Source organism: Anomaloglossus baeobatrachus, chromosome 6 (genome assembly GCF_048569485.1).
Source record: "Anomaloglossus baeobatrachus isolate aAnoBae1 chromosome 6, aAnoBae1.hap1, whole genome shotgun sequence".
Taxonomy (NCBI): domain Eukaryota; kingdom Metazoa; phylum Chordata; class Amphibia; order Anura; family Aromobatidae; genus Anomaloglossus; species Anomaloglossus baeobatrachus.
Genome location: NC_134358.1, coordinates 220054771 through 220071987, shown reverse-complemented (window position 1 = coordinate 220071987; position 17217 = coordinate 220054771).

Genomic DNA, 17217 nt, shown 5'->3' with positions numbered 1-17217 from the left:
TTCAGCATTCAACTCCAAGCTGTATTTGCCGTGGCCTACCCACAAAAGACTGAAACATACAGTATATTCTGTGTTGTTTTCCTTTGTTCCCGCTGTATTAAAGCAACTGTTATCCTCAAGATCGTGTCAATGGACTGTCCATCAGCTGTGGATACTGTGTGGGGGTGGATAGCAGGGAACATCAGGCCCTTGTAGACCACCCAGGGAACACGGCCCCTGCAACCTCGTGCCAGAACAGCAACTGTGACATATAGAACATTTGAGGTCCTCTGTCCCTGGGCCCTTACAGATTAATTCAAACCCTGATTTCTCAGTAATGGCTGAACGGACTAGTCTTGTTCAGGTATTACTGGACTTGTCTATGAAAGATCTACATGAGCATAGTTTGGGGTGTAACATCCATTATTACAGATTCCCTTTAAATGTCGATGGAGTAGGGACAATGATGGTCCTGAGTCTCATTTTTGCCCTGTATATCTGCACCTTCTTTTAGTACACCTCTGTTTAACTGTATAACAGTTGCACTGCTAAATCCTCTTATTGTGGTTTCCTAGATTTCCATGTTTCTGGAAAATCGGTAGTCAGACCACACTGATGTTGCCAGTCGGCAGAAAGAAAAATGCTGTCTATGCTTTCACCTAGTTTTCACTGTGGTAATAGCTTGCCAACTGCCACCTTGAAAGCTTGGCAGAAAAATATTTACACAGTATCATATGTGTAATTGTTGAGATAATTAACAGGAACTTGGCTGCAACTAGCTAGTAATCATTACCATGCTAATATAAAATCCTACAACCATTGTATATTCATTATTTGCTTTTCTCATTTATTTGAACAACTATCAGAAAAAAAATATGGTGTTACAGCTAAGCTATTTTTAATGCCTTGTTTTATTCCAGTTTTTGCCTCTTACTATTATATGAGCTATATTTAGGCTCATTAAGTATAGAACATCTGGATGATTGTATTTAATATATCAATATCTTATACTACTTCTTACTTGTAAATCTAATTCTAAGGGCTGGTTCACACTAGGCGACAGCGACAATGAGGTCGCTGTTACGTCACCATTTTCTGTGATGTAACAGCGACCTTGTAAGTCGCTGTTATGATCGCTGCTTAGCTGTCAAACACAGCAGCCGAAGCAGCGATCATAACCGCGAGAGCAGGGAGCCGCGCACACTGCTTAGCGCTGGCTCCTTGCTCTCCTAGCTACAGTACACATCGGGTTAATTAACCCGATGTGTACTGCAGCTACATGTGGAGAGAGCCGGAGCCGGCAGCACAGGCAGCGTGAGAGCTGCGGAGGCTGGTAACTAAGGTAAATATCGGGTAACCACCTTGGTTACCCGATGTTTACCCTGGTTACAGCTTACCGCAGCTGCCAGATGCCGCCTCCTGCTCCCTGCTTGCTTCATTTCGTTGCTCTCTCGCTGTCACACACAGCGATCTGTGTGTCACAGCGGGAGAGCGCCTTTGAAGAAAACGAACCAGGGCTATGTGTAACGAGCAGCGATCTCGCAGCAGGGGCCAGATCGCTGCTCAGTGTCACACACAGCGAGATCGCTAATGAGGTCACTGTTGCGTCACCAAAACCGTGCCGTAGCAGCGATTTCGGTAGCGATCTCGCTATGTGTGAAGCACCCCTAAGCTATGACGTTATCTTTGGGCAGCACAGAGGTTTTGTGGTTATCGCTGTTGCTTTGCAGAACACTGATTCTTGGTTTAAATCTGATGAAGGACATCAAGTTTGTAGCTTCTCCCATTGTTTGCATGAGTTTCATCCCACACTCCAGAGATATACTGATAAGGGACTTTGATTTTGAGTCCCACTGGGGAAATTGAGTGATGACAATGTTTGTAAAGTGCTATGTATTATATCAGCACTATGTAAGCAAGAAAAATAAATAGACAAAACAGTTTCCTAAGACACAAGGTGAGGTTTTAATACTAGAGGTCATTACCGTCCCGATTGTGGTACACCTTGTCATGGTGGGACGTCTTTTACACTTTTTTAATCAAAAACAATGTTTACTAAGTACTTTTGTTATATATATACAGTACAGACCAAAAGTTTGGACACACCTTCTCATTCAAAGAGTTTTCTTTATTTTCATCACTCTGAAAATTGTAGATTCACATTGAAGGCATCAAAACTATGAATTAACACATGTGGAATGAAATACTTAACAAAAGTGTGAAACAACTGAAAATATGTCATATTCTAGGTTCTTCAAAGTAGCCACCTTTTGCTTTGATTACTGCTTTGCACACTCTTGGCATTCTCTTGATGAGCTTCAAGAGGTAGTCACCGGAAATGGACTTCCAATACTCCAACAGAGATTCTTAGCACTTGTTGGCCGTTTTGCCTTCACTCTGCGGTCCAGCTCACCCCAAACCATCTCGATTAGGTTCATCTGGTGATTGTGGAGGCCAGGTCATCTGGCGTGGCATCCCATCACTCTCGTTCTTAGTCAGCCTGGAGGTGTGTTTGGGGTCATTGTCCTGTTGAAAAATAAATGATGGTCCAACTAAATGCAAACTGGATGGAATAGCATTCTGCTGCAAGATGCTGTGGTAGCTAAGCTGGTTCAGTATGCCTTCAATTTTGAAAAAATCCCTAACAGTGTTACCAGCAAAACACCCCCACACCATCACACCTCCTCCTCAATGCTTCACGGTGAGAAGCAGGCATGTAGAGTCCATCCGTTCACCTTCTCTGCGTCGCACAAAGACACGGTGTTTGGATCCAAAGATCTTTCAATTTTGACACATCAGACCAAAGCACAGATTTCCACTGGTCAATTGTCCATTCCTTGTGTTCTTTAGCCCAAACAAGTGTCTTCTGCTTGTTGCCTGTCCTTAGCAGTGGTTTCCTAGCAGCTATTTTACCATGAAGGTGTTACGGGACTGCCCAATGATAGGAGATAGTATTCTATCTAGCAGTCAGGGCCCACCGTACAGAATAATCTGCTGCTGGCGAGAGCAAGGAAGGGTACCATACCACCTCAGCGGTACTATCACTGTTGGTTAACAGTGGCACTAGAACCTAAGGCGGTGCTCACTGTTAAGTCACAGCGAAACCTTACGGGGAAATGCTAACTGAAATATAAGGATGGACCTGTAGCTCCTGCCCAATTACAGGAACTGCAAAAAGTAATCGGATGGGTTACCCAACCGCGGTCCACAGACTAACACCTCTGTTACCTCACAGAAATGTGTAGAATGATATTGTAGCAAGTGTGTTACTGCAAATAATATGGTAGGTGAACATGTAGTGCCTGCCCAATTACAGGAACTACAAAACAAAAGCGGATGGTTGCCCCAACCGCAGTCCACTAACCAACACCAGTGTAGGTGCAGACTGTACTTTCCGTATTGTCTAGGCTTAGTGAAGCCCCATGCCTGAACTCCTTGCGCTAACGACACCTAAGGAGTCAGGGAGCTCTCTATTCTAGCCGCACAGACGGATCAGAGACACTGAGGGCGGTGAGTGTGATGTCCCTGCCCAACCCGGCTCCACTAAGGTGGATGGAGGCGAGCACTAGCAAAAACTAGTAGATGCTGAGACCCTGCCTAACCCTCAGACGTTATGTGGTGCCCGGCTGCGTTCGGGCGGCCAGGTGCCTGTGGCTGCGTGCGGGTGCCTGGGTGCCTGTTGGTGTTCGCTCACTCTCTGTCCTGCAGGCTGGCTGCCTCTCCATGCGGGTGGGCGGGCGGCCTGCTGGCTGCCACTCTGTGCGCGCGTGTGGGCAGGTGGCTGTGCGGACTGCGATGGCTGTGCGGTGAGTGTCCCAGTTCAAATGATGGCGCCGGGAGTCAGCGCGTGCGCATATGGAGACCTTGGATGAGAGCTCCATCTGCTCATGCGCTGTTCCAGGAGCCATCATTTGAACCAGGACCACGGACACTGGGACACTCACCGCACCGGCCTGCTCCACTACTGACCCACCGCTGCTGCCGCCACTGACACCACGGACCCCAAGGACCCGCCGCTGCTGCCGCCACTGACACCACTGACCACCGCCGCCACGGACTCACCGCCTCTGCTGCCATGACAGACCCGCCGCTGCTGCCATCACAACCTCTGCCTCCTGTGACCCGCTTCACCACCACTGTTGCCCCCTCCAGTAAGACAACACCGGAGTATAAGACAGACCCCATTTTTATTTTTTTACCTTTCTATATCTAAATTTGGGGTGCGTCTTATAATCAATAGTGTCTTATAAAACGAAAAATACGGTACTTACTACAGGGTATACAGTATGTTCATTTTGTTTCTATCTTAGGTTTTGTCTGTTAAATAGCCACAATGTGAACGTGCTCCAATGCACTGTATGTACTGTATGTGTGTATACCAAATTATGTTCCTGCTCATTTCTTTGGCTCTGAAATGAATAAATGCTAAAATGAGACATACTGTAGAGATATCATATCCTTCAACAGTGAGTAATTATGGTTTGCATTTGTGAACTTTTGTTTTCTTACCATAGAAACAAGGAATGTAAAAGCATTTTAAATAGATAATGAATAGGGATGAGGGATGACTGTAAAGTTCGGGGTTCGTACCAGACAGTGAGTGACCAGGTCTCAAGCACGGACTAAAAAAAAAAAGTCTGTGTCTGAGTTTGGAGTTCTGGTAATGTTCCTATGTAAACAAAGTTTGTTGAAAGGCAATCAACAAGTTATATTGCATGCTGGGACCTGGGCTGGCCTCTATCCACAATTGCCTCTTTTGCAACATAGAAGCGGTTATATATACAGGTTACAGGTATGTGTGCTCCATTATGGTTCTGCGTTTAACTTTATCTAGGAGGCCGCATGGCACATGAAATACAGAATATAGTGTAGGACCCCCCTATTGAGATTTGCCGTGAAGTTGGCAGGGGTGGCTCAAAGAATTGATCAATTATTTGCTACGAATCTCATTTATATTACAGTACAGTTGGAATAAATCTGTGAATTTGCACTTTTTATATGATGCATGCCATTTTCAGATTGTGCTGGATCCCCTCTCAAGCTATATTGCATGTGGAAGCTGCCTGTCTACTGCTGTGAACAATAAAGATAAAAAAAAGACATGTGAACCCGCTTATTTTTGATAACCAGAGCAGGTAAAACAGACTGCAACCCTCAGTTGTCAGCTTTACCTTGGCTGGCTATCAAACAATGAGGGGATCCCACACAGTTTTTTTTTTACCATACTTAAGTAATTTTAAAAAATGGCATTAGTCCATGGCTATGTGGCCCTTCCCAGCCTAAAAATAGTAGCCTGCTGTTTCGGGGGCTGTCTGATTATAAAAACCAAAGGGATATCAGACAGTCAGGGTCCACCGTGCAAAGTCTCTGCTGCAGACTATGGCAGATGATAAGGGGTATCTTGTACTACGGAAGCAGTACTGACACTGATATGTCTCAGTGACACTAGAGCCAATCACGGCGTGTACTGTTAAAGTCACAGCGACTACCGTATTTAGCATTAACGTTAAAGGGATAGGTTAATGAGTGAGGAAGAGTATATAAGTGTGCCGCTGTAAATAGTAGTAGCACAAGTGCAGAGTGCAATACCTCTGTTAAACTCATAGAGGCATATAGTTAGGAAATAAAGCAATTCCTCCCTTACTCGGAGGGTGTGTGGTATGGTCTCTGTTAATGATCACAGAGACAAAAGCAGTGAGTGTGAAATGGCACCTACCTAGGACCGTTCCTCTAGTGGTCCCAGGAGACGGACAGCAGCGTAAGCCGCACAAAGCTCCTACCTGCGTTCGCTCTACTAGTGTGCGAGGACACGAACCACTAGATATGGCACCTGCCTAGGTCCGCTCCACTAGTGGTGCAAAAGAGATGGACAGCAGCACAAGCCGCATAATGCTCCTACTGGACCATGTGCCTCAGGCACCTGCCTATGTCCGCTCCACTAAGATGTAAGGATATGGACCACAGCCGAAGCTGTAAGGTACAAGAATGCTACCCTGCCAGTAGCGCTCACCTAGCATAGACAGAGAGATGCCTAGAGGGACGTGCACAGAGCGTCTACTCTCATGCATGAACCAAGAGGACTGAGCGCCGGGCGGCGTGCATCAGGGTCTTATATAGACTCTGGGCCTCATCCAAGATGGAGGACACCAGAGCCAATCCGCTGCCAGAACGACAGCAATGACGTCATGCTGGCCTATCACCGAGCAAAGCGACACAAGCACATGACCAGCGACCAATCGGCACAGAAGGTGTCATAGACATGTGACCACGTGTCACAAGCACATGACCAGCGGCCAATCAGCTTAGAAGGTGTCAGAGACATGTGACCTCGTGTCAGCGATGATGTCACCCGCACATGTGCAATGGCTCCAAGATAGGACTTAGTCTCCAGTGCTTGCACATGTGCAGTAGCAAGAAATCCGAACATAGTCTCCAGTGCTCGCACATGTGCAGTAGCAAGTAATCCGAACATAGTCTCCAGTGCCACAGCAACCGTAACACCTGCACCCTCCCCAGAAGTGGCACATCCAGTAGATGAACCCCTTCTAGCACTTTACCTGGCTCGTCCTGATTGTTCTGATGTGGTGCCAATATGGTTAATACTTATGGAGTTGATCTCAGCTGTGAATTGACATGTGGCATCAAGCCCAGGGGATAGTAATGGATAGGGGTCTATCAGACACCTCAATTACTAACCTGCCAAGCATAGAGTTAAAAAACACACATGCAAGAAAAAATAGTTTATTTAAATAAAGACTCCCCGACACTCCCTCATTCACCAATTTATTACTTCAAAATACATCCTGGAAGTTATAACTTAATATAAAGATTAATTTTCCATGATGTCCATCAATCCCTAGAGGGCGTTGTTCTGAGAACTTTCTAAGACCTAGGCTAAATTAGATACTAATGGTCACTGGCAGCCTTGAGTTACTAAAGAACAGTGACATCAGTAACTCAGTGACGTCACCGATCTCAAGAAATTCTTGGCTGCCTCTGACCGGCAGTAACTTATGCAGCCTCGTTCTGAGAAAGTTCTCAGAACACAGCTTCATATAAATCAATGGATTTTGTGGGACATAACTGCATTGGATTACTTCAGAACTTTCTGGAATTATTTTGAAATAATAAATTGGTGAATGAAAGCATCTGGGGAAATCTTTATTCAACAATTAGATTACGTCAGAACTTAGAAGATTTTTTATTCAATAGAATGGCAAGCAAGTTCGTGTGGGACAGTGTTTATTCAAATAAACTTTTTTTTTCCTGTTTCTGCATTTTTTTTAACTCTACATTTGCCAGGTTAGTAATGGGGGTGTTTTATAAATGCCACTCCATTACTAACCCCTACGGTTAATGCCAGCTGTAAATTCACAGTTGACATCAACTCCAAAAGTATTACCCGATTAACGCCACACCAGAGTGTGATGGTGAAATATTGGGGGTTGTGTATCCTGTTGTGTAGTTTCGTATTTTAGGCGTGGTTCACTGTGCATACTCTGTGTTGCTTGTGTGTACATTGTATTGTCTGTAGGTAATCACCCCCTGTAGTGTTTCTGTCCCTAGGTCTGGGGGAGGGGGACCTGGGATCCACCTAAACTCTCTGCTTACCTGAAGAATTGGACAGTCTGTCGGAGAACTTCAAGAGTGAAGCAGGAAGATTCATCCTCTATGGGCAAAAGCTGAGGCTCCCCAGAGAGACCTGGAAATTAATTGCTTACTGCACTATATTCATGTTTCTGGACTATTTTTACACTCTGTATGGTGGATTATATTATAGACCATTTGATTTCATTGAATAAATGTTGTTTGGATTGCTCATCCATCTCTCGCTCTGTTGATTGTGTGATATGGGAGAAGGACCCCGTCACACAGAGCAATCGGGAAGAGCCGGGCAAAGTGCCAGAATTGGCGTATTTAATGGATGCACTACTTCTGTGGTACCTGTGAGCTGCTATCTCTTAGCAAGAGTTTAGTAACCAGTAAAAGATATATCAGTCTTGTACAGTACTGAACAGTTCAGGAAGTAACAGTGTCATTCAGGTAGCATAAGTCCTTCATTTCTGTATGAAGGTGGTGATCTCATGTATAATCCTTTTACAGGCTTACATATAAAGAGTCAAAAGTGTAGTTGGTTCCAGTTCAGTTTATAGAGGATTTGGCCATAATGAAGAGGAACTAAACTAATATAAACTAAATTTGCATGTAACAAATTGCACAGAACAAGAGAGCACCAAGGTAAATAAAAAGAGATTAGACACTTCATGGTGCCAGATTGTGCATTCATCAGGAATAAATCTACATCAAGGGCAAGTTGGGAATGGTGTTGGACACTGTTGTAATGATAAGTTTTTATAGTTGTGATACCTAGGAAATTATACATAAATACCAAAGTCCATAAAGCCATGGGTAAACTACAGATAGAGTACTCATTTTGTTCTTGCAAGTTGCTGATCTGGTCAGGCCACCTTTTATCATGTCTGCAGGCAATAATAGTAGGACACAGAAACCATACACTTTTCTTGACCCTAAGGGGTACTTTGCACGCTGCGACATCGCAAGCCGATGCTGCGATGCCAAGCGCGATAGTCCCCGCCCCCGTCGCAGCTGCGATATCCTTGTGATAGCTGCCGTAGCGAACATTATCGCTACGGCAGCTTCACATGGACTCACCCCCCCTGCGACGTCGCTCTGGCCGGCGACCTGCCTCCTTATTAAGGGGGCGGGTCGTGCGGCGTCACTGCGACGTCACACGGCAGGCGGCCAATAGGAGCGGAGGGACGGAGATGAGCGAGATGTAAACATCCCGCCCACCTCCTTCCTTCCGCATATCCTACGGAAGCCGCTGTGACGCCGGTATGAGATGTTCCTCGCTCCTGCAACTTCACACACAGCGATGTGTGCTGCTGCAGTAGCGAGGAACAACATCGGACCATCGCGTCAGCGTAATTATGGATTACGCCGATGCTGCACCGATGATACGATTACGACACTTTTGCGCTCGTTAATCGTATAATCGAACCTTTACACACTACGATGTCGCATGCGATGCCGGAAGTACGTCATTTTCAATTTGACCCCACCGACATCGCACCTGCGATGTCGTAGTGTGCAAAGCCCGCCTAAGTCTTAGCTGCAAGCTCATTGTATTCACTATAGCAGCAGAAACATGAAAAAGTGCTACATTTTTTTCCCATTTATACTGACTAGTGACAAGAGTTAGGCAGCTTTTGTAAAGTGTTTCATAAAAAGGAATTTTAGAATGATTGCTCTCATTCTAATATCGTTGCCTGGCCTCCACTAGATTTTACAAGCTGTGAAAAATATCAACAACCTATGATATTGACAAACTTTAAATTAATGCATTCTATCCTGAGCTGAATATAATAATGCTGCCCTCCTCAAGGGAAGAGAAAGATTGAACATTGGAATCTAATTCCACTAAAATTGTTTTTTGTTGATTTTGACCTTTATTTGTGAATTCAAGCAATAATTTGTGCTTATAAAATATTTTAAATAATATATTATGCATAGAAAAAAGATATTAGGTAGATCTCTAGACCTATTTTTCAAACACATTGACAACTGCAATGTCTAATCCAATACAAAAAAATATTTAACTAATACGTTCCCTTTCAACAATGCATTTAGGTAAGTGAACACAACAACAATAATTCAATTCTGCTGCAGTACTAATGTGCTGTCAGTGTAATACATAGTCATTAGTGATGAGCGAGCATGCTTGTAACTACTCGGTACTCGCACGAGTATCGCTGTACTCGGGCTGCTCGGCGGGGACCGAGTAATCTCGCGATACTCGTGCTGTACTCGTGGTCTTCATTTCTGCATGTTGGCGCTCTTTTGAGAGCCAGCCCTCATGCAGGGATTGGCTGGCAGACCACTGCAATGCCACAGCCCTGTTAGTTGTGGAATTGCAGTGATTGGCCGGCCTGCACAGCGTGACCGAGCCTTTATACCGGCGGGCGCGCTGTGCTCTGCTCACAGCTATCCAGACTGTCAGTGCAGGGAGAGTGTCGCTGATTCAGGGAAAGCTTTGCGGCCCTTTATAGCTTTTTCAGTTGCAGGGCTGCAAACAGGACTATTCTAGTTGTATACAGGCAGGCAGGGTATAGCCAGGTCGGAGTACAGTAGTAGAGTCCTTCTCAGGACTATTGTTGCTATATACAGGCAGGGTATAGCCAGGTCTGAATACAGGCTAGTGACCAAAAGAGTCCTTGTCAGGACTATTGTACCAGTATACAGGCAGGCAGGCAGGCAGGGTAGTGGTGACCGTATACCAGCCTTCATCATATCTGGGGCTGGTGTACACAGTGTAAAACAGTCCAGATAGTGTCTGACTTGTCTGTAATTGTCGCTCCCCAAAAAAACCTGTTAGGTTCTTATTGCGTCCGTGCTTGGTTTTTAAAACCGCACGTGTGTGCCTGTTGGTGGCAGCGTACAGGTGCACTTGTGTGCAATTTCCAGAAACTTTGATATAACGCACAAGTAGTGAATATACACGTCAGCAGTGCACAGCATTGCAAAATGCGCAAGGGCATTGGCAAGGAACAAGGAAGTGGACGTGATGGTGGTGCAGGCAGAGGCCGAGGTCGTGGGCAAGCTCTAATTTCGCCACAACAAAGGGCCACATCTAGTCGCTCGCACGTCCTGTCCCAAATTCTTGGGGACCGCAGCAGTACACCGCTCTTGAACCAAGACCAGTGTCAACAGGTTGTTAGTTGGATAGCAGATAATGCTTCCAGTCAGATTGGCACCACCACAAACACTCTGTCTTCCACACGGTCAAGTGTCAGTAGCCGTGATACTGCACCGCACATTTCTGAACCTGATCCTCCTTCCTACCACCAGGCTGAGTACACGTCCTCCTCGGACATTAATGATCCCACACTTGGACACTCGGAAGAGCTGTTCACGTTTCCATTCACACATTCTGGCCTCTCGCCAGCTCATATTGAAGTGGGTCATGAGGAGATCGTCTGTACAGATGGCCAAATATTTGAGCAGCCACGTTCTCACGAAGTTGGCAACGTGTCTCAACAGGTGGTGGACGATGATGAGACACAATTGTCAGCAAGTCAGGAGGAGGAGCAGGGTGCGGAAGAGGAAGACGACGTGGTGGATGATCCAGTAACTGACCCAACCTGGCAGGAGGATATGCAGAGCGAGGACAGCAGTGCACAGGGGGAGGGAGGCGTAGCATCACAACAGGCAGTAAGAAGCAGGGTGGTGGCCCCAGGCAGAAGTCAGGCAACCGTTCCCCGGAACAACACGACGACACAAGGTGCCTGTACAAATGTTAGGTCTTCCCGAGTCTGGCAGTTTTTTAAGTTGGATCCAGATGATTCAAAAAAGGCCATTTGCAACACCTGCCGTGCCAGCATCAGCAGGGGTACCAAAACTAGCAGCCTGACCACCACCAGCATGATCAGGCACATGTCAGCCAAGCACCCGACTTTGTGGGAAGTACAACAGAGTCGAGGAGCAGTGCTTGCTGATGTCACTGCTACGTCTTCGCTGGTTGTGCATGCGAGCCAATCCCCTGTCCATGCTGCCTGCGAACAAGCCTCCTCCACTCCTGCACCTGCAGTTGCCTACGCAGAAAGAACACCATCATCAAGCACGTCCTTGTCCCAGCGCAGCGTTCAGTTATCCATTCAGCAAACCTTTGAACGCAGGCGCAAATACACTGCCAACACCCCACATGCCACAGTTCTAAATGCTAACATTTCGCGACTGCTTGCGCTGGAAATGTTGCCTTTTAGGCTGGTGGAGACAGAAGCATTCCGTGACCTGATGGCGGCAGCTGTCCCACGTTACTCGGTCCCCAGCCACCACTATTTCTCCCGGTGTGCCGTCCCCGCGTTGCATAACCACGTGTCACAAAACATCACACGTGCCCTGAACAACGCTGTTTCACCCAAGGTCCACCTAACCACAGACACGTGGACAAGTGCTTGTGGGCAAGGCCGCTACATCTCGTTGACGGCACACTGGGTTAATATTGTGGAAGCTGGGACCCAGTCTGAGCGAGGGACGGAACACGTCCTTCCCACACCAAGGTTTGCAGGCCCTACGTCAGTCAGTGTTTCACCCACACTCTACAGCTCCGGAATGTCATGCTCTTCAGCCTCCTCCTCCTCCTGCGCATCCTCATCCACTGTACCCTCCACACCAGTCACAAGCTGGAAGCACTGCAGCACTGCCTCGGCAAAGCGGCAACAGGCTGTGCTGAAGCTAATCTGCATAGGTGACAAACCCCACAATGCAGAAGAGCTGTGGACAGCTCTGAAACAGCAGGCAGATCACTGGCTCACACCTCTGAACCTAAAGCCAGGAAAGGTCGTGTGTGACAATGGCCGGAACCTGGTGGCGGCTTTGAGGCGAGGCCAGCTGACACATGTTCCATGCGTGGCCCATGTGCTCAACCTCGTGGTTCAGCGGTTTCTAAAGTCATACCCAGAGCTGTCTGATCTGCTGGTAAAAGTTCGCCGCCTGTCTGCACATTTTCGAAAGTCACCTACTGCTTCAGCCGGCCTTGCCGACTTTCAGCGCCGTTTGCATCTTCCGGCTCACAGACTGGTGTGTGATGTCCCCACGCGTTGGAATTCAACTCTGCACATGTTGGTCAGGATATGTGAGCAGAAGAGGGCAGTTGTTGAGTACCTGCATCACCTAAGCCGTCGGGAAATGGGTCAAACTCCACACATAACACCTGAGGAGTGGAGATGGATGTCAGACCTATGTACCATCCTCCAAAACTTTGAGGACTCCACCAAGATGGTGAGTGGTGATGACGCCATTATTAGCATCACCATACCGCTACTCTGCCTTCTAAAACGGTCTCTGCTGAAAAACAAACATGATGCATTGCAGGCGGAGCGCGATGAGTTGCAGCAAGAAACAGTAGTGGGTGTGGGTGATAACGCACAGCCCAGCCTCGTCTCATCACAACGTGCAGTGGAGGACTATGACGAGGAGGAGGATGAAGACATGGAGCAACTCTCCGGCCAAATTGAGGATATGACATGCACACCAGTCATATCCTCGGTTCAGCGTGGCTGGCCAGAGGACAGGGTAGATGAGGAGGAGGAGGAGGAGGAGGAGGAGGAGGACAGCATGTTCAGTCATCTTGTTGGTCAGGCTACTGAAGTCCTGGCTGTTAAGAGTCTGGCGCACATGGCTGACTTTATGGTAAGCTGCCTGTCTCGTGACCCTCGCGTTAAGAACATCTTGGCCGACAATCATTACTGGTTGGTAACACTGTTAGACCCACGCTACAAGGAGAACTTTTTGTCTCTTATTCCCGTGGAGGAGAGGTCAACCAAAATGCAGCAGTTCCGGAAGGCCATAGTCACGGAAGTAGGCAAAGCATTCCCCTCACAAAACGCTAGCGGCATAGGTCAGGAATCAGTGGACAACCGAGGCGTACAGCCGAGAGAGGCACAAGTCCAATCCGCCAGAGGTAGGGGAACAGTCTTTAAGATGTGGGACAGTTTTCTCAGCCCCTCACGTACCACAGCCCCTGAGGTGCGGGGTAGTGCCACAAGAAATCCTAAGTTTGCCCAGATGCTGAAGGAGTACCTTGCAGATCGAACAACTGTACTCCGACATTCCTCTGTGCCTTACAATTATTGGGTATCCAAGCTGGACACGTGGCATGAATTGGCTCTCTACGCCTTGGAAGTCCTGGCCTGCCCTGCTGCTAGCGTTTTGTCAGAGCGTGTTTTTAGTGCCGCAGGTGGAATCATTACAAATAAACGCACCCGCCTGTCAACTGAAAATGCTGACAGGCTGACTCTGATCAAGATGAACAAGGGTTGGATTGGGCCAGACTTCACCACACCACCAGCAAATGAGAGCGGAATTTAAAGTTTGCCATGTACCTCCACTCACCCATGGGTACACACTTCTGGACTTTGGATAATCGCTGGACTGCTCCTCCTTCTCCTCATGCGCCACCATGATGATGACCGTTACAAATTGCAATACTTAGGCCTTTGTTTCAGGTATACCCCCAGTGGTAAATTTTTTCGTCCATTCTTTGCAGAATGGACATTACAACGACAGGAGACCCGCTCCTTTGCAATGGGAACAATGTTTTGAGGCCCTCATGCACGTCTCTACCCAGGGACAACGTGGAGCCTCCTAATTTTTGGCTGCCCTGCCTAAGGGCTATACTATAATACACCCACTTCCTGACAATGGACACTTAATGTTTTGAGGCCCTCATGCACGTCTCTACCCAGGGACAACGTGGAGCCTCCCAATTTTTGGCTGCCCTGCCTAAGGGCTATACTATAATACACCCACTTCCTGACAATGGACACTTAATGTTTTGAGGCCCTCATGCACGTCTCTACCCAGGGACAACGTGGAGCCTCCCAATTTTTGGCTGCCCTGCCTAAGGGCTATACTATAATACACCCACTTCCTGACAATGGACACTTAATGTTTTGAGGCCCTCATGCACGTCTCTACCCAGGGACAACGTGGAGCCTCCCAATTTTTGGCTGCCCTGCCTAAGGGCTATACTATAATACACCCACTTCCTGACAATGGACACTTAATGTTTTGAGGCCCTCATGCACGTCTCTACCCAGGGACAACGTGGAGCCTCCCAATTTTTGGCTGCCCTGCCTAAGGGCTATACTATAATACACCCACTTCCTGACAATGGACACTTAATGTTTTGAGGCCCTCATGCACGTCTCTACCCAGGGACAACGTGGAGCCTCCCAATTTTTGGCTGCCCTGCCTAAGGGCTATACTACAATAGACCCACTTCCTTACAATGGGCACTTCAGGTTTACAGGCCATCATGCACGTCTCTATCAAGGGACAACGTGGAGCCTCCCAATTTTTGGCTGCCCTGCCTAAGGGCTATACTATAATACACCCACTTCCTGACAATGGACACTTAATGTTTTGAGGCCCTCATGCACGTCTCTACCCAGGGACAACGTGGAGCCTCCCAATTTTTGGCTGCCCTGCCTAAGGGCTATACTATAATACACCCACTTCCTGACAATGGACACTTAATGTTTTGAGGCCCTCATGCACGTCTCTACCCAGGGACAACGTGGAGCCTCCCAATTTTTGGCTGCCCTGCCTAAGGGCTATACTATAATACACCCACTTCCTGACAATGGACACTTAATGTTTTGAGGCCCTCATGCACGTCTCTACCCAGGGACAACGTGGAGCCTCCCAATTTTTGGCTGCCCTGGCAAAGGGCTATACTAAAATAGACCCACTTCCTTACAATGGGCACTTCAGGTTTACAGGCCATCATGCACGTCTCTATCCAGGGACAATGTGGAGCCTCCCAATTTTTGGCTGCCCTGGCAAAGGGCTATACTAAAATAGACCCACTTCCTTACAATGGGCACTTTAGGTTTACAGGCCATCATGCACGTCTCTATCCAGGGACAATGTGGAGCCTCCCAATTTTTGGCTGCCCTGCCTAAGGGCTATACTACAATAGACCCACTTCCTTACAATGGGCACTTCAGGTTTACAGGCCATCATGCACGTCTCTATCCAGGGACAACGTGGAGCCTCCCAATTTTTGGCTGCCCTGGCAAAGGGCTATACTAAAATAGACCCACTTCCTTACAATGGGCACTTCAGGTTTACAGGCCATCATGCACGTCTCTATCCAGGGACAATGTGGAGCCTCCCAATTTTTGGCTGCCCTGCCTAAGGGCTATACTAAAATAGACCCACTTCCTTACAATGGGCACTTCAGGTTTACAGGCCCTCATGCACGTCTGTATGCAGGGGCATTGGTGAACCTCACAATTTTGGACTGCCCTGGCAAAGGAAAATACTACAAAGACTCACTTCCTCAAAATGGGCACATTAGACTCAAGAGGCCTTCATGTACGTCTCTTCTCAGGGACATCGGAGTGCCACACAATGTTTTCACGTAAAATCTTTCATGTATTAATCTCAAAAAGTAACATACACCAGCTCTATCTCACTCTTGCGTATGTGCCCTTAACATTTCTGGCATGAAAAATCATTTTGGGGTCATTTTGGAAGGTTTTCTGGTGAGTCCGTAAAAATGGCGTGAAACGCGGACAAAATTGTTCACAGCTGTGACTTTTGAGTGATAAATGCTTCAAGGGGTCTTCCCCATGCTGTTGCCATGTCATTTGAGCACTCTTCTGAGACTTTTGTGACATTTTTAGGGTTTCTCCATGCTGCCGGGGGGTCATTTCACAAAAATACTCGGGTCTCCCATAGGATAACATTGGGCTCGTTGCTCGGCCCGAGTACACGAGTATCTTGGGAGGCTCGGCCCGAGCTTCGAGCACCCGAGCTTTTTAGTACTCGCTCATCACTAATAGTCATGCTTGGTACACTTAAAGGGAATTTGTCAACATGATTTTACCCCTCAAACTATTTATATAGACATGTAGCTCTTTCAAAGACAAGTCTAGTAGTACCTTTATATGGCCAGTCCATGCCTGCATTATTGAAAGATGAACATTTGAATTGATATTAAAATGAATTTGTAGATTTGAAACCTGTCACTCCAGCTCTAGTTCGCATCAACACCATTTTCTTAGACATCAGTCACAGAAGCCATCAGTGAAGCAGGAGGAAGCAATCCTTGGCGGAAAATAGAGCTGGAGTGGCAGAGAACTGTGACAGCATGGAAAGTGCTGCAAGTTGTGCTGTAAATCCTAACAAGTTCCCTCTCTCTGTGGGTGACTCATCAAGTGTGAAGAGGGCACTAAGACCCAGAGGTTTGTTGCTTGACAAAGGTGGGAGCCTGGTTGAGCAGAATCAGGCTAGAGAGAGACAAATGCGGGAAACAGCAGAAGGGACTGCGGACCTGTTGTCAGGAGCTCAGATGGTTGTGAGCTACAGTGCTTTCTGAGGTGAAGATCAGCTGCCAACCAAGACGTTACCATAGGACCTGTAGAGGGAGAAGAAGCTTACCCCATGCTGAGGAAGAGCAGTGTACCTCTTTCCTTAGAAGACGACTCCCAGATGGAGGACTATCATCCCTGTGCTGACAGAACTGTGAGTGGCATGGTTGAAGGCCTTTGAACACTGTTGAATAGAGAGGACAGATTTGTGTGCATATTGCATTCCTTCGTTTGGTGTCAAAGAACCCGGAAGTGGCTGCGGTCGGGACCCTTCACAGGTCTGTGATGGACATTGCCAGAGCAAATGCAAATAGTACCTTCAGTTCAGATATACCTG